This window comes from Tachypleus tridentatus, chromosome 1 (assembly GCF_004210375.1).
Source record: "Tachypleus tridentatus isolate NWPU-2018 chromosome 1, ASM421037v1, whole genome shotgun sequence".
Classification (NCBI taxonomy): Eukaryota; Metazoa; Arthropoda; class Merostomata; order Xiphosura; family Limulidae; genus Tachypleus; species Tachypleus tridentatus.
Window position 1 is genome coordinate 45056226 of NC_134825.1, and position 19484 is coordinate 45075709.

Here is a 19484-nt window from a genome sequence, read left to right on the forward strand (position 1 = left end):
GGTAGATGGCTACAAGAAGCGTCTCACTGCAGTCATTTCAGCCAAAGGGGGTAACACTAACTATTAGGGGGTAGGGTGTCCTAACTTTTTCCTCAGTTAGAATATGTATTTTTGTAGAATTACATTTACAGAAGATCTTGAAAAGTCTTTTCTTCAGTTTTAATTGTTCAGTTATATTTCTATAATATCTCAGTATTGTTAAAATTGAGATTAAATATCTATATATCCAAAAATGTTACAAAAAATACACAGGCTTTCATAGGGTGTCCTAACTTTTTCACATGACAGTATATGGAGTATTAGTAGATGTATAGTTAATAATGTGTAACTAAATATGCCTATAATGCTATATTGTGAATTAAATGTAAACTTGAGCCTGCCAAAAAATTTTAATTTCTGCATAGAATTTATTCGTGTAATGCATACAACATATGTTAACAATCAAATTATCGGTTCTACTATAAGACGTGTATATCAACGAAAAATTGTCATTTTGCGCGTCTACACGTGAGGGAAGTGTGACCTACTCAGTGAAAGAGGCGGAAAAACAAGCAAGCAAACAAACAAATATTTTAACTTTATATATATATATGTATATATTCACACACACAACATTATTTCAAACTTTGTTTTTAATACGTAACAGTTAACTTACAAACGACTTGAGGAGGGGAGTTAGAAGCTTACTTTATAAATTTGAAATGTTGAGACTGAAACGCAATTGCTTTTTTTTAACACACGATATAACTCAAAAGATCATAGACACATAAAGTGTGAAAATAGGAGATGTGACTGTTTAAATTTTTAACATATTGTACCGGCAGATATAACTCAAAAGATCACAGATATGTAAAGAGTTGAAATAGGAGACCTGACTGTTTAGTTTTTAACATATTGTACCGGCAGATATAACTCAAATGATCACTGACACATTAAAGTACGTAAGTAGGAACAGAGAGAACCGGGTCCGAGTTATGTGTGGAGGCCCAAGACTGGACCTTAATTTGTTTATTTTTCTTAATTATATGAAAATCAAAAATGCATAGCTATGTATGTAGCTACCAAACAAATAGAGTAGAAATGCAGTTAAAACAGCAGTAAAGTGAAGGTTAATTATATATTCTGTGACATCAAATTTTGCATATTATGTTGTTAGAATAGTTAAGCTTTGGCTATATAGCAAGCGCTTAAACTACTAGACAAACGAGTTGTTTTTATTCCTCGTACATGGATCATTAATAGTTATAGGGAAAAAAGGACAGGAAACAACATATGATGAATGTGTATGTATGTATATATATATACATGTGTGTGTTAAATAGATGCACTTTAATCTAGATGATATATATACATATATATATCAGTTAAATAGATGTACTTTAATCAAGATGAACACGTTTTTCCATGAGCGAGGTTTTATTAAAATAGGGGAAAAGGGTTTTTAGAAGGCTAAGCAAGTCAATGTGCACTCTCTTGGTCGAGGGAGAAAGGTGGAATAATTTCTCAAAGACTTGTCCCGAGTTTGAAATTTCTCGATTGTAGCTCAGGTAGAAGATAAATGTGTAGATGGCAACTCTATAATTGTGAGAATATAATACAGAGATCTAATGAAAATCCAATGTTATTTTACAAGCAAAACACACACGTCATTTAAAATATTTTAATGCATTTTATTTCTTTCGTATTGTTTTTACACGATTTAGTTATTTTACAAACATAACCAATGGGAAGAGAGGTTTGGCAACAAAATACTTGGGCAGTGATAAAAAACAGTATTGATTTGTATATTAAATTAACAAAAAATTTAGATCCTTTATATTTCATGGTCTTGAACTAGCAGTTTCTATCAATATTATCAAGTATAGCTTGTAAGTTGATAACTACAAGGACGTATGACAGCTTTTAGCTTGGGTTTGTTATCAGTGTAGATTCAAACTAGTCGGCTGTAATCCCTCGAACTTGCAACTGAGATTTGCTTAAGTTGTAATTTTAGACTTTCTACAAAAACGTGGGATTCGATAAACTACGACTAAATTATTTTTGAAGCTCTCATAATTTATTGATTCAACTTAAATCTCCGACAATTCGATTATAAAAACGTAACATTGGAAATAATGTTTCCCAACTAATTAACTAGAAGTAGTAACTTTAATCAAAGTAAGGATTACTTTGTCAGTCGTAAAAAATTCTATCAGTTTAAATATCCAAGTATTTTATTAATTCATTAATACATGGAGATTGAAAAACATTTTATATAAACGCAGAACAGACATTGTCTGTCCATCATTCACTCACATCCTTTCTTGTCTATCTGTTGACTAAAAATATTGCCCCTTGCATGTTATATTTTATTCCTGTTTTATCTAGCTGTTTACACATTAAAACCGAGCAAGAAAAATCGATACTAATGTCATTAAAGTTAGTTGTTCTCAGCCGTCATGTGGAGCATCACGGTGAGTTCGACAAGTCAATAGTTATCCATTTTAAACAGTTTATAGAACCGTTCTACACGTAAAATTCATCTAGAGCTTTCAGGAAATGTTTTAGTTCAACTTATTAAATAATCTCTGTTTTTAAAAACGATTCATTCACAAATGTTCTGTTTTCGAACATTTTCCGTTTCTTTGTTTGAAATTAAGCACAAAGCTACATAAAGGGCTATCTCTTCTCTACCTACCACGGGTATTGCAACCCGGTTTCAAGTGTTACAAGCTGTTTGACATACCACTTTGCCACTAGAGGACTCGACATTTTTGGCCGCGGCATAGTGAGTTATAGAATGGGACTTAGTTGTTGTTTTTTATTCAAGTACAAATTTTCAACTCATAGCTCCTTCATCTCTTGACAAATTTGGGATCTAACAACGATTTAGAACTAAGAAAGTCAATCTCCTTCGATTAATGTATTTGACCGTGCCCAATGGTTCATAAGTTAATTTACTCTAGTTTTGTCTAAACGAATTTTCGTTTGATGCAATTTTAGAATCCTGTATAGCCACGATTATCATGGCCTTTAAGCTTGACTTTCATTTTTAAAATAATGGAAACAAGCGTCGTGATAATTAACTCATTTGTAATTTGTGATCCTACCTTTTAAAAGAGTGTTATATTACAGTTTATTTTCCCTGCTCGAGATCGAATCTGAAATTTTAAACGATAAGCAGATTTATTTGTTTGATTTTAGTTAATCGCAAAGATACACAATGGACTATTTGTGCTGTGCCCACCGGGTAAGAAAAAAACCGGTTTTTTCTTGTTGTAAGTCCACAGATTTATCTCTCTACTATTGTGAAATGGAGCTTTAGCCAAATACTCTACCAACTGAGATAAAGGGCAAGCTCTCTAGCGGTTCCTAGTGAGGTATTTTTAAACAATTCAAACTAACTTATTCTTTTGCCATCACAAATAAGGGCTGTCCTCGACCCTTATCTCAGAGTCGTGGGACAACCACTAGCTGGGACCAAATTTGGAGCAATCTTTTTCCTTTTCTCGGAGTCAAAATTGAGACTTGTTTTGACAAGCGAATACTCAATCAACTGGCCTGAAGAATTAACTTATCAGATTAGTAATTGCTGGTAAGGCATTTTATAAAAGATTTTACACTATCATAACACAACTATTACATTAATATGCATTTTTTAATAATTTTCCTATCCTACATTTCGAATATTCGAAAACCACATGCCATAACTTCGGTCACTTGGAGTCTGCTTATCTCCTTTTTATTTCGGCCCGGCATGGCCAGGTGTTTTAGGTATTCGACTCGTAATCCGAAGTTCGCGGGTTTGAATCCCCGTCACACCAAACATGTTCGCCCTTTCAGCCATGGTGACGTTATAATGTGATGGTCAGTCACACTATTCGTTGGTAAAAGAGTAGCCCAAGAGTTGGCGGAGGGTGGTGATAACCATTTGCCTTCCCTCTAGTCTTACACTGTTAAATTAGGGACAGCTAGCGCAGATAGTCCTCGTGTAGCTTTGCGCGAAATTCAAAACAAACCAAACCCTTTTATTTCTTTTGTTATAATTGGTTTTTAATTAGAACCTCTTTAAGGCAAGTAACGGTAACGTGAAAGGTGACTAGATTCTATGCTGATAAAGTTAGGATTTAGTGATCAGAGGTTAGATGGTCGACAAAAAATATCAAAGTGAGAATGAATATCATACTTGAAGTGATGATAGTAGCAACAAAGTTCACAAAAACATTTAGAGCGTTTGACTACAAAAGAAATAACCTGAATGTACCTTTACAATAATTCAAAGTATTATTTACTGCGATTAGATAGTTGCTTGTTACGTCTCTCGAGATTACCTGATCATCCAAATTTTGCGGCTTTATTTCAGACGGAAAAATTAACAATAAATGAGAGAAAATCTATGTACAACTAAAGTTTTCTAGATACAAAACTGGAGATACTTATATCAATTTGCAGGATGGTTTTTCCTTTCTTTTATGGCTTTAAGGTTTTCAATATGTTGCTATTTATACAATCCCCTGTCTAAAAAACTTAACCATTCTGATATATAAAAAAATTGCAGCAGCGCATCAACTCAGGATTTTATATCTTAACCACTCTGATGACTGAGTGAGCATTGTATATCTTAACCACTCTGATGACTAAGTAAGCATTGTATATCTTAACCACTCTGATGACTAAGTGAGCATTGTATATCTTAACCACTCTGATGATTGAGTGAGCGTTGTGTATCTTAACCACTCTGATGACTGAGTGAGTACCGTATATCTTAACCACTCTGATGACTGAGTGAGCATTGTATATCTTAACCACTTTGATGACTAAATGAGCATTGTATATCTTAACTATTCAGATGACTAAGTGAGCATTGTATATCTTAACCACTCTGACGACTGAGTGAGCGTTGTATATCTTAACTACTCTGATGACTGAGTGAGCACTGTATATCTTAACCACTCTGATGACTGAGTGAGCACTGTATATCTTAACCACTCTGATGACTAAGTGAGCTCTCCATTCTGTGCGGATTCTGATAACTTTAAGTTATTACAAAGTGAATTATTACTTATTTGAAATACATCGAATACTATACAGTTTATGAAAGACAAACTTGTTTTCTTTACGAACTTGTATCTAGATATTAACTTTTCGAATTTACAGTATCATATATGTATATATACACACACATAACTAGTTGCATACATATACGTAAGTACATTATCCACATATGGATGTAACCAAAATATGGCTACCAAGCTTCAGCCCCAATCTCCTGGATTTTTAGATAACCGATCCAGAATTTTATCTTCACAATTCGAAAAGTGTTCGAGGAGTTTGTTTCGAAAAGTGGCAGACGCTACAATATTATTTCCTAAATAGCATATACTATGTCAATATTAAATGTAAAATACAGAACTTCTGTTATTTCTTTACAACAAATATTATACAGTAGTTTACTTATTACCTCCTCCCTTCTTATTTTTTATGGGTTAGCTAAATAAATTTCATATCATACCATCTTCGTTTGTTTCTTTGTTTTTGAATTTCGCGCAAAGCTACACGAGGACTATCTGCGTTAGCCATCCCTAATTTAGCAATGTAAGACTAGAGGGAAGGCAGCTAGTAATTACCACCCACCACTAACTCTTGAGCTACTCTTTTACCAACGAATAGTGGGATTGACTATCATATTATAACGCCCCTACGGCTGAAGGGGCGGGACATGTTAGGGGTGACGGGGATTCGAACCTATGATCTTAAGATTACGAGTCGAGTGCCTTAACTACCCGGCCGTGCCGTATCTCATACCATCTTTAATGGAATGGTTGGAGAAATTAATTTCACAAAAAGTAACAGAGGGACAAAAGGATGCACTTATGTCGAAAATAATAGCATCTTAGTTTGTCGAAAGAAAAAAGGTTGGTTTAACTAAGTTAAACTCTGTAATTTTGAAAATTATTTTAACAGCTATTGCTTTATTATTCTCATGTCTCTTTCAGTTCTTGTAGTTGATATTTAAATATTTTTATGATATGTCATTGCTTACATTTTTTGTTGTTTTACTGTAACGTAAGGCGTGACTTAACACTGAACCTTCATTAACTGACTTTATATCTTTAAAAATGTGGAAAACTAAGGCGTTTATATCGTTTTACCAATATTCCAAGTTCCTCAGCGTTTTGAAAAATGTCAACAAAAAGCTTGCAACCAATGGCAACGTGATTTTATAATAACTGGAATTGCCAATTAGAAATTGATAGAAGGATGATATACGCTTGCGCATAGACTCCCGCGGATTTAGTAAATATAATGTTTCACGTTTTTCGGAAGACTTCCGACAGACGTCAATGCGCGACGGTGGTGTCAGAAGAGTAGAACCTTTAATAAGAGACATTGTTGCTTTAAAAACGTGAGAACTCGCTATACAGGTATACCGTATTCTATACAGCTATGACACACTTTTGGTTAGCCATAGCTGCTATTACTATTAACATTGTTCATTCTGTGGGGACACAGGGAATAAGAGTACAAAACATTCAGTCAGAACTGCAACCTTCAGTACCATTTTCTGAGCATTACCAAAGGAAATGTAATCGAGAACCTCCCGGATATAATAAACCAAAAACACCCGGAGACAACGGATTCCAAATAAAAGTATCAGGTGAGCCCCAGAAGTATGTTCCAGGAGAAGTTTACACAAGTAAGTGAATCATACAATTTCGCGAATTGTAAAATATTTTTCATCAGATAATTTTCTAACACGAATATGTACATATGAGTACAGTTCTATATCTGATAAATACTTTACTTATAGAATAGAAATATTTAAATATCATCGAACAATGGCAAGTTTATTCCGAAAAAATATTCAAATACAAAATAGTGAAATAGGTTTTGAGTGTTAGGTCTATGCACCAAATATCAGTTTTTTTATTCTATGACTACTGGTGTGGTTAAGCTTTTAAAAAGTGAGCATATTGTTAAAATTTAATATTTTTCTGATTGTCTTTGAATTATTTGTAAAAGTTAATGTTAAGTTATTACACTGAAGAATGAAATATTTATTTTACTAGATACTATTGAATGGCGTGAACGTAATTGTTTTTTATATCCGTACCCCCTTTTGGTCACGAAATGTAAATATTGCGTGCTTTTGTAGCCAAATTGCAAGGTTAAAAAAAAGAAATGAAACAACAGGGACATTACTGTCCAAAGTCAACATTAACATTGAAACACAACTTATTTCCATATCAAACATAATTGTGACGTTCGAAAATTTTATCTTTTAACTTAATTGAAAATCGAGGAAGGGAAAAATAAAGGAAGGTTATCAAATATTTGGTAGTTATTTTAAAATTGAAAACAACCACCACAGTTCGGCTAAGTTCTTACTTCTGTATTTTGTAGAGGTTGTTTGTTACGTAAGAACGTTTGTTTGTTTTTTGAATTTCACGCAAAGCTACTCAAGAGCTATCTGCGCTAGCTATCCCTAATTTAGCAGTGTAAGACTAGAGGGACGGCAGCTAGTCATCACTACCCACCGCCAACTCTTGGGCTACTCTTTTACCAACGAATAGTAGGATTGACCGTCACATTATAACGCCCCCACGGCTGAAAGGGCAAGCATATTTGGTGCGACGGCGATTCAACCCCGCGACCTTCGAATTACGAGTCAAACGCCTTAACTCACCTGGCCATGCCGGGCCCCGTAAGAATGTTTTTAGAATTTTCTAATAATTTCAGTTTAAAAGATATCGTGAACAAATGCATTGTTATTTCACAACTAAACTAATAACATCTATACACTATGAAACATAGGCTGAAAGTAATTTTAATATGGCGGTTGTTACTTTCTCCAGTGGGCCACCAGTAAGTTTACTTCAAAAAACGGTTTAAGGTATCACTTGTTTCGTAGATTGCTAAGAATCTTTATATTTATCTTTAAATTTATTAGCATTACAATTCTACTGTAGCAAGTGTAAACTAATTTTATTTGTTTTTATTTTGTTAACATTACATTCCTATTGTAGTAAGTATAGAGCATTAGTTTATATCATCAAACATTAGAAAAACAACAAAACACTTTGGAAGTCTCTTCTTCCATGGAGTATAGGTGGGATGGAGACTTGCTTTTTTAATTATTACGACGATGGAATTTAAATAAACTTACTTAACTGTGTATCTGTTTCTTTCAATTCGAAGTTAATTTTGATAGATTTCAAGTTTTTATGGAGAAGTTATTCCATGTTTTACTCTTATTAGTGAGGGTTCGGGTTGAATTTCGTTCAAAGCTACTCGAGGGCTATCTGCGCTAGCCGTCCGTAATTTAACAGTGTAAGACTAGAGGGAATGGAGCTAGTAATCACGACCCACAGACAACTGTTGGGCTACTCTTTTACCAACGAATAGTGGTATTGACCGTCACATTATAACGCCCCCCACGGCTGAAAGGGCGAGCATGTTTGGTGTGATAGGGATTTGAACACGCGACCCTCGGATTACGAGTCGAACGCCTTAACCACCTGGCTATGCCGGGCTGTTAGTGAGTTTGGTTTGTTTTTTTTTTTTTAATTTCGCGCAAAGTGTCACGAGGGCGATTTGCTCTAGCCGTCCCTAATTTTGCAGTGTATGACAGAGGGAAGGCAGTTAGTCATCACCACCCATCGCCAATTATTGGGCTACTCTTTTGCTAACGAATAGTGGGACTGACCTTCATATTGTAACGCCCCCGCGGTTGAATGGGCAAGCATGTTTGGTGCGACCGGGATTCGAACCCGCGACCCTGAGATTACGAGTCGAACTCTTTTACCCACCTGACCATGCAAAGCCGCGCCATTAGTGAGGGATAGTGAAGTCAGACGGTCGCCTTCCGTAAAATGTCGACCTCTTTACGTCATTTTTGACGTTTTGACGAATCACAACACTACAAATAGGGTTTCGATATCCGTGGTTGGCAGAGCACAGGTAGCTCGTTGTGTAGTTTTGTACTTTAATAGAAACAAACAAAACACAAAACCTATATCGAGTGAATTAGGTTTAAATACTGTTTATGTGATCGCAATTTCCCAATCACAAACACTATAGCGGATAGTCGCGAATGTAGCTGATCAAATTCGACTTCAGTATTTGACTTTGAACAGCTTTCGTCTAAGGGTAAGCCCAGTGCATTTTTATGGTACAAATTAGATATTTCAAGGAGATCCACTTTTGTTGATTTCAAACAATGAGGAAGTTTCACATGCCAGTTGAAAGAAACCCAGTTGAATTTCGCACATTATTGAAAGACTGCCGTCACTGTATTAGTTAATGCTCAGCCAAAACTCCCTTTCCTGCGATAATGTATGAGCTGCTCATTAAGCAAGGCTCCCCGATCCTTTTCATGAGCATTTAAACGAAGACTTATATAAAACTGCTAAAGGGAGGGATTTACTTCAAATTGCAGCTGCTCTAAGTTATATGGCAGCCATTTTATTTCGTCTTAAGTGTCTGTTTTATCCCACCTTAAAGGTACAACGTCAACCCCCATCCCAAGAATATATATTTATATGTAGAGAGAGAAAAATGAATATATATGTAAGGCTATCTACATTTATAAACCACAAAGTGTGTCCATAATAATAAAAATAGAGTTTATTTTAAAATCTTTACTTTTTTATTAAAAAGTGGTGTTTTACTCCACTTTCTGCTGTACTTCTTTTTATTTATCAAAAGTCTTTATATCTCGTAACGTTAAACCTGAAGGGGCGCGGATTGGTCCTGTGGTACTTATTCCGCAGCTTGCAAACTGTCTTCAAATCCGATAAATATTATAAAATATTTACTGCATTTTAAGTTGCGAGTCCGTTTTAAAAGTGAAGGGTCAGTTCTTTAGCGTGAGTGATGGGTAGTTGGGTGCTGCTGACTGACTGTCCCCTCTGGTTAGTAATTCAAAACTCGGAAAGGTTGCAGATACTCTTAGTATCTTTACAATTAAAATACAAATACAAACTAAAGTCTCAGTAGCTTTACCATAGAAATAAGAATATAAACATATAAACTAAAACGTAAATAAATAAAACCGGACACAAGGGTAATAAAAGACTTGGTTTAGAAAACTTTAATACAGATTTTATTGATAAACAATGAATTTTTTGTTTGGCTTATGTACCCTAATGCTTATTATAGAGCTAACAAAAAGTGCTTCATAATGTTTACTTCAAAGTGTTATTAAGGATCTCTAAGCATCATTGAAGTAAAAAAGATGGTTGTTTATTGTATCTTGTCCATCTGACTTGTTAATTTAGCTTTAACCAGTTTATTAATTTATTGTCTCTGATGATGACATTGATATGCATAATATCCAACGTATATGTACGTCGCTAAATAAAATACATATTATCGTTTTCTATTCGTTTGTCAAATGTAATTCCTACCTTTGTTTCTAGAGAACTACGTATTACTATTATGTGAATTACAGTTTAAAAAACAACCTATTGTTGTTCTTAATTTTTTGAGGTGACACGAATAGAGAGAGTGACGCTAAGTAAAGTTATGAACTTTGTATTATAAACAGTATACTACAATGTTTACATAAGAAATGCATTTTCCACATCATCACCAATTTTACTTTTACACAGTGTAAGGTATCCTGTTGATGTGTGGGAAAGGATTTTAACAAATAGATATTGTTGAAGTTACTACTTGGGATAAAGTTGGAGATGCGAGTGTAAATGACTACTCAGTTCAGAATACAAGTATAGCGTTTCCACGTTTAGATAAAATAAAACAAACAAATCGAAAACAGGTTTCAGATCTCAGATTCAGAGAAATCCGGCACAAATTAAGCTTCTTTTCATACTTAAGTGCGGAAGCTCATTATGGTCATGCATTAGTAAATTGGCCAATAGCGATTTATAAGTATTATTGGAATTAGATTATCGATAGAACATCTTAAGACAGATTGAATTGGACTTTTTTGGAAGTTCGCGCAAAGTTACACGAGGGCTATCTGCGCTAGCCGTCCGTTATTTAATAGTGAAAGACTAGAGCGAGGGTAGCTAGTCACCACCACCACTGCAAGCTTTTGGGCTACTCTTTTACCAAGTATTAGTAGGACTGACTGCAACATTATAACGCTCCCACGGCTGAAAGGACAAACTTGTTTGGTGGGACGGGAATTCGAACCCGTCACTTGCAGTTACGAGTCGAGTGCCCTAACCACCGACCATGTCAGGCTTCTTAAGATATAAATAGGCACGTTTGGTGAGTTTAAAAAAATTAGTACATTCGCTTATATATTACACAATTTAAGATTAAAGGCCTATTATAATGATCAATGGAAAATAACGATAGTCAATAAAGGCGTGTTGTCAACAGATGAACGTGTTGGCAATTACAAAGAAGAATCATATACGAAGCACCTGAGGAGATTTATTACTGTAGAAAACAGAAGAATGCGACGATATGAAAAGTCTGTTACTTTCATTGTGTTTTATTGAACTGGTACGCAACGTTGATACTTCAAGCATGCAAGTTTCCAAAATGTACTGTCTTTGCATCCTAATGGTCTCGCTTCTCGTATAAAACATTTTCTTTGATGTATTTGGAAAGTAACACTCAGGAATATGAGAAGAACATTTATGATTTCATTCTCAAATTAACTCGTGCGGAGCAGATTTAATGAGACTTGTGGAGAGGTTTAAACTTCCAGACCTATAGGAGTTTTTACCTGCTCTATATTTTAACAAACCCACATAGTACATGTAATTTGAACACGAGCAAGGAATGCAGTAGGCACGTGGAAAAAGCATATAAGAATTTTGAGAATTCAAAAAATGTCACGAGTAATTTTTTTATCGCTTATATAACAGAATTAATGACGTCGATATTCAAGGAATTTCTTTATAAAATAAAATAATTCCGAAAGTGTTATATTTGATAATGTCTATTCTCTAACACAATGCTGAAATACCACTTTTTTCAAAGAAAAAATTCACAAGAAAAGGAATATAATCAGAACGCCAGTTGTTTCGCTGTTTCAAAGCAATTCTTTGGATCCAAGCTATAAAATGTCAGCTCCTACTGATATTTCAAAAGTGCATCAGATGTAACATACATAGTTTTCTTCAGTTATGTTGTTGGTTGAGAAGTTTTGAACAACGTGGTTACATTCAGTTACTTGCTCAATTTAGCTCATCCTGCCTTTCCACCATCGATTTTAGTTCAAACTCTTTTTGACGGTCAATGCTAAAGTAAATTATATGTAGTCCCCCATTTGGTGAGTGATAGTTTTCTGGACTTACAATACAAACATTTGAGGTTCAATTTCCCTGCAGTGGACAGCATGTAGATAGCCTACTGTGTAGCTTTACACTATAAAACTGCAACAAGTTATGTGTAATATAACTTTCCTAACCATATGCATTTTAATATAAAGTATGTGAAATAAAATTCCCTGTTATAACAAAACAAAGAAGGGAAACCAGAAACGCACATTATTGTCTCAGAAGGACATCACGTAGTAGCAGGAATTAGAAGTATTACAGAAACGAAACCCAATTACTACTCGAGCACTTTAGGAAGATATATCCCTCATCTTTAGTGGTACAATTATATTACTTTGTGATATACTTCTTCACTAAGGATGACCCACAATGTATTCGAATATAAATCAGTGTGCAAAAGTTTTGCTATAAAAGCAAACTTTTCAGATTTGTGATCTGGTTAGATAGGATCACATACATTTTCTGTTCAAAGTTTAATAATTATGTATTTATAGAAATGCACAACAACACGAATCGTATATATTATTATAAACAACACAGTCATACTAAACCCGGCAGTAGAGTGATTTCCTGTAAAGTCAAGGTTTAAACATTTGTATTTCGTCAGTATGCATATTTGTATATACATTATTGTTTCTCTACCATTCTTTGTTTGGAAGTAACAAAATGTTAGTTACGCTACTATCGTTAAATTGTGCAAAAAAAAGAGGCACCCTCTTTTTAGTTTTATAGAAGTTTTTAATGACCTACTTGCCGAATAAAAATATAGACTGATCTCCAGCTTCTCACATTAGAATAATTATAGTCAGTCTTTTTGTTTAACACATTTAAAGTGACATAGTCGACGACATTCATGCTATGTAATGTAAAAAATATACATGATGCGCATGAACCATCCATATTTTAAGGAGTTTAAGGAGACTACGGGCTCGGCATGGCCAGGTGGGTTAAGGCGTTCGACTCGTAATCTGAGGGTCGCACCAAACATGCTCGCCCTTTAAGCCGTGGGGGCATTATAAATGTGATAGTCAATCCCATTATTCTTTGGTAAAAGAGTAGTCCAAGAATTGTCGGTGGGTGGTGATGACTAGCTGCCTTCCCTCTAGTCTTACACTGCTAAATTAGGGACGGCTTGCGCAGATAGCCCTCGAGTAGCTTTGCCCGAAATTCAAAACAAACCAAACCAAGAAGACCACGACTACAAACACATGTATTTTGCTCTCAAACTGAAAGATCTTGAAATAATATTTACAGTTAGAAACAGTATTAAGTTATCTAATGTACGAATTTTTACAACTCAATCATTATACATTCGATTTTCGATTTCTTTAATAAATTGTTATAATTTAGTTCTAGTAGTACCTAATGTTAAACTATTTATAACGGTTAAATTATTATTGTGTTACTATTAGTGCATCGTTAAACAGAAGAGGCGTAGTCCGCACATGATCTGCATTAAGTTATACACATGTAGAACCTGTAGTTTTAACTTAAAAACCAAGTGTTAAACAAGTACGCTGCAATTTAGTTGATTACATTACCAAAAATATGCATTTCTCACTGATTTGAATTTGCAGAACTGAACTCCACATATGTATGGTTTGTAATGGTTTGTCATAAAAGTTTTGAAAATTTCAAGGGCTGTTTGTATATAATCTAAATGTCAACACCCTTGGAAATACCGTATATTACGAAATACTACAGATGCATGCAATTGCATAATTATTTTCATATTTGTATTGAACGATTACACTCCACTTGGTGGGATAAATACATTATGTTTGGATTTATTTAATGCATTTATCTCATAAATGCTGTCTAGTTTCTAATCTGTACAAATTTTAACAAACGTTTTTAATGTTTATAAGTATAGCGCTAAAAATCGGGTTTTGCTACTCATGGTTGGCACAGCACAGCTAGCCCATTGTGAAGTTTAACACCTAACTACAAACAAACAAACAAACTTTTGCAAAAAAAATTAACTTAAGACAAAGTCTACACAGCATGCTCATCACAGAAAATGAAGAAGGATGAGCAAAATGTTACAGCATATAGATAAATCAGTAAGGTGAAACATGTGAAAAGTTAAAATGTCACGAGCTACGTGTGTATAAGAGAAGACAGATTACAGGTTGGGAAATATCAATAGGCGAAACAGCTGTAATTCTTTGTCACGCCAACTTGATATTTCAACATAAAGCCTCTTTATGTAAGCCAAAAGCACTACCAGAGCATGATAAACGTTTCCTTGTTGCGGTTGTGAAAGAAAACAAAACAACTTTAAATAAATGTACAGCAAACAGTGTGGCCATACGTGTATGGCTAACACCTGTGGGGTCTGTGCAGAGTTCTCTCTAGGAATGTTGGTGCTTTTGAAGACAAGTATAGTTTTGTAGACTAAAGAAAGTCAGTTTAACATTATTAAGGGATAAGAAAAATAATTATACATTAGAACTCGGATATTAAGCTCCGAAAAATAACAGAAAAAAAAATCCGATTGGATTCAGGTATTTTTGAATCAGAAAACAGATGCGGTTATACGTACTGAAGTTGTGTCGCAGATATGTGGTACCACATCCTAATTAACATATAGCTAGCAAGAAATATCCAATAAATATATTCTAGTCGTGGTCATTTTACTAGCAGGCCTTATTTAAAAGAAACAATATCAATATTGAGAAATATTCTGACGAACCCTTAACCATATAACGAACCTTTTGGCCAATTTAGACTCATATAGCTAAACGTTTATAAAGACAAAGGAGGAAAATAAAACTAGATACCCATAAGAACATAAAGGCGTACACATCTTTCAGAATAACAGAAATTATGCAGACCAAGGGCAGTACCACACCTGCTATACTGTATGACGACAGTGATCATCAGAACCACAAGTACTTAATATCCAAATACTCTTGGCAGGGCAGTGGTATTGTACTTGAAAACACGTTCATATATTTTAAGCATTTATAAGTTGGCTTATACATTTTTATAAATATTTATGCTGAAAAGATTTTGAGTGTGACGGACATTGACTGTATTTTTGAGTTTGTTTTGTTTTCTCTTAATGACTTTATTTTGTGAATCGATATGGATCTTTCTACCAACACTAACTAGCCAAAGTTTTATGATAATTAAAGTGTATTTCGTAGCGAAGGTTCACTATCATTGCTCGGTGACTTCATTTTTGTTTTGAATTAAGCACAAAGCTGCACAATGGGTTATCTGTGCTCTGCCCACCACGAGTATCGAAACCCGGTTTTTAGTGTGTAAGTCCATAGGCATACCACTGTGCCACTGGGGTGGCAATTTTGTTTTAATGACTAAAATATGCTATTTAAATATATAAAGGTTCAGAACAGGGATTCCAGGAATACTTTAAGTCTAAACCTATTCAACCAACTTTGCAATATCTATCTATCTATGATATCCAAACGTACGTCTGTCATGCTCTATGTCTACTGAACGGTTAATCGTATATATATATCAAGTTCTTTTCTTTCTAGTACATTACAGAAAAATTATTTGCTTTTTAGCAATTCCTAAAATTTCATGTCGATATCAACATCGGTCCGTCAGTCTTCATATGTGCTGAAGAGTGAACTTGAGAAGAAACTCAGTAACAATAAAGTGTTTCTGTGAAGGAATTTTACGGAACTATTCCGTTCAATTGACTGAACGAAGTATTTTGAAGATATGGGCATGAACGAAAAAAAACCCATAAGGAGAAGAACGTGTTGGAGTATATATTTTTGTTGTTTATTTATTTATTTTTCTTCATACCAGTATTATACATACATACATACATACATATATATACAAATACATGATCTTATCGGTGCATTCCGAAAAAAATTGATTTCAATTAAATATCTCTCCTTCCATACTTCTAATGGAAATGTAAAACAACATTCACTTCGGGAACGGTCTTTTCTTGTGCTCAGTGAAATGAAAAGAAACAGTGACATCTAGTAGAAAAAAATCCAGCGACAACTTTTCGAACCTGAGTGCTCTATTGTGCTGGATACATCCATTGCATCGAAACCCAAACATTTTTGTCAACAGTGCATTGCGGTCAGTCTCCTTTGATTATAAACAATAATAATCCAATTTTTTATTCAAATAAAACATGCAATGACAAAAGACGGTTTTTAAATGACCCTCCAGACAATCATACTGCATACACACTCTTATTCAATGGGTTGACTGCAAGTTATATTTTTATTCATCATTATTTTTAGAAAAAAGTACTATTGAATGTTTTTAATTGACCCGTGCTAGTTTATTATGATTTCAAACTCAAGTAAGTAGGCAAGAGAAATTTATAATACAACTTTAAACCCAAGTAGGTGATTTGTGTTTCCTGTAATATACTGTGGTTGTTTTTCAAAAACTTCGCATTACGTCGAAAAATATTATCTTTTCCTATCAGTACCATTTCCTATGACAAGCAAGTATTTTAATATTATAGAGATAAATTAAACTCCATAATGATTTAGCAAGTTAAATGTTGTGTTAGCAGTTTTTACCGTAAAATATCTGATTTTTAAATGACTGAAATAAAACTGATAGTAATTACAATTCACTTGTTTAACCTGGCTTACACCATAATTGTCATTGTTCATAAACATTGATATATAGCACCTGAACCACTACTAAGTCCATCATATCTAAGCCAGCCAAATGAATCTGAGTATTTGGCAAAAGGCCTCGTAAGAACTATATATGAGATGTGTAGTGTAGTTTACTTGCTGTAACTTATTCTCCTTCGCTTTCCATCATGTGTTTGTAAAATCATCGGTATTCAACTTTAAAGAAATTACTGTTGTGCAATTAATTCTTGTCAAAAAATCTGCTTTGTAAATGACTTAAATAAAATTGTTAATAATTCGAATTTACTTGTTTAATATGATTCATTTTACAACAGTCTTTGTTCACAAAAAGTACTTTACACTACTATTTCTTTGTACCCCAGTCAACCTGATGAGTTTTGGTATTGAGCGAAGTGCCTCATCAGCAGATATCAGGTCATCTATTAAGTAATGTCCGATTTTATATAAAAAAAGGGGGAAAGAATTTCAAACGCTTTTAATGTTATTTAATCAATAATGTATGTTCCATTATTATTTATTACTTCCTCCCAACGATTCACAAGCATCTGAATGCCACTTTTATAAAATTCTTGGGGCTTGGAGGAAAAGAATGTAGAGAGTGTAGTTTGACATTTTCATGTGTTGCAAGCTCTTTTCCATCAAGATAGTTCTGCAAACTTTGGAATATATGATAATCAGATGAGGCATGGTCTAGAGAATAAGGAAGATGTGGACGTTTTTTCCAGTCTACCTCTTCAATCTTTGTGGATGCGTTCCTTGCTGTAAGGATCCGTGCATTATACTGATGTAACACAACACATTTACGATTGATCAAAGCAGGCCTATTTTATTTCAGTGTAACGTTCAAGCGCTCTAGCTGCTGACAGTAGAAATCTGGTATAATCGTTACATTGAGTGGCAGCAACTCAAAGTGTATCACACCAACAGTATCCCACCAAACGCTTAAGAATACTTTTCTAGGGTGGAGGTCCATGTTGGGCTGTGCTTTAGCCAGTTTACCTGCACTGAGCCATTGTCTGCACCACTTAACATTTTTATAATATATCCATTTTTCATCTCCAGTCACTAATTTGGCGAGTTACGTTCAAGAGAGTGCAGAGAAGTGCAAATGTCCACTCTTGCTCTAAGGTTGGCTTCTGTCAAATCACAGGGGACCCATTTTCCAAGTTTTGACACCTTTTCAAGCTGTTGCAGATGACGGTGAACTGTTGAATAGGTTGAATTAAGCTTCTGTGCAAATTCTTCAACTGTTACAGCACAATTTTCATCAAGAGCAGCCAGCAGCAAGTCATCATTAAACTCAATAGGACGACCTGAACGTGGCGCATCACTTAAGCGGTAGTCACCTGATCTGAACTTCTAAAGGCACCTTCGACATTTTCTTTCATTGAACGACTCAGAACCATAAATTCTTTGAATGTTTCGTGTAGTGTCTGCTACACTATTGCCTTTTTCAAGGTAATAAAGCATTATATACCTAATGTGCCCCAGGCATATCCATTTTCATAAGGGTTCATTTGATTAATGATTTAAAAAAGTGGATTGAGTTAGTTTCTTTTATTTGTCTGAACATTTTTATATACGTCCTATTACATATTTTAGTCATTAAAGCCTTCTACAAAGACACAATTTAGTTGTTATCTATCAATCCATCTGAGACTAAAGCGATTCATTCATGTTTGAAATATTTCTTTGGCTAAGGAAGATAAATCTGAAGTGTTATTTTACACAATTCTGATTTGATTCTCAAAAGGAGAATTAAAACGAATGTATATACAAAAATAAAATCTGCAGTCTCTTCTTCGTATTGCCTCAAAAAGCCAGAAACCTTTAGATTTCAATATAATATTTTTTTCGCCACACTGCTTCAGTACTCTCTCTTATTTGTCAAACATCTATTTTTTTCTGAAGATGTAAATTCCTTTGCACATATCTTTGAGCAGTCTATTTTCTCAGGTGGGTTCTCCCATATCCCAACCACCTGTTTTACGCCTCACAAAACAGAATACATTGAGCCTTCTTCGCCTCTAATCGTAAGTTTTCCAGAGTAATCACCACTTTCATAACCTTTTTCTCCTCTTACGTTATATGAGCTTACAACGCACAGCCCGAAATTTTATTTTTGCCAGTAACACGTTGTAGGTGGCATCAGGTCTGTACTTAGCTTTACTATTCTATTACTTCCTTTCAGTTTTAGTTTTTTCAAATTACTCACAAATCAGACGAATTCACCTTCATATTTAATACTTGTATCTTACTTGGAATCAGCTACTATTTTTGCCTCTTATTATGAACACGTATTTCAGATACCTAATCGTTAACCTTTCAGGAGCGTAAACTCTTCTATTCTCCCCCTTACTTACAGAGCTTTCCCTGATAGCACATTTATACGATAAATGAACTGTAAAGATTCCATCACTGTCTGGGATATATTACTTATTTTGATGAATTACTGAAAACACAGCCACAAATCTTGAGGGTATTACATACAGCCATCTACCACATTTCCCTATGAAGTTTCTTTTCTTCCTGTCGACGTTCTGCATTTTTCTCCTCCAGCCAAGCTTATATCCTGAAATAATTCTTACATTCTTCTCTGTTTGAAGTTTAAAAAGCCACCTAATGCTATTTT

At 34.4% G+C, this 19484-nt stretch overlaps 1 pseudogene across 1 annotated transcript in view; it reads left to right on the top strand.

Moving 5' to 3' along the window:
- The first annotated feature begins 6321 nt into the window (after window positions 1-6321).
- LOC143247312 (spondin-1-like) overlaps window positions 6322-19484 on the top strand; it is a 76860-nt pseudogene continuing 63697 nt past the window's right edge. The window contains exon 1 of the transcript XR_013026506.1: window positions 6322-6676. The product of XR_013026506.1 is annotated as a spondin-1-like (transcript). The remainder of the gene's footprint in view (window positions 6677-19484) is intronic.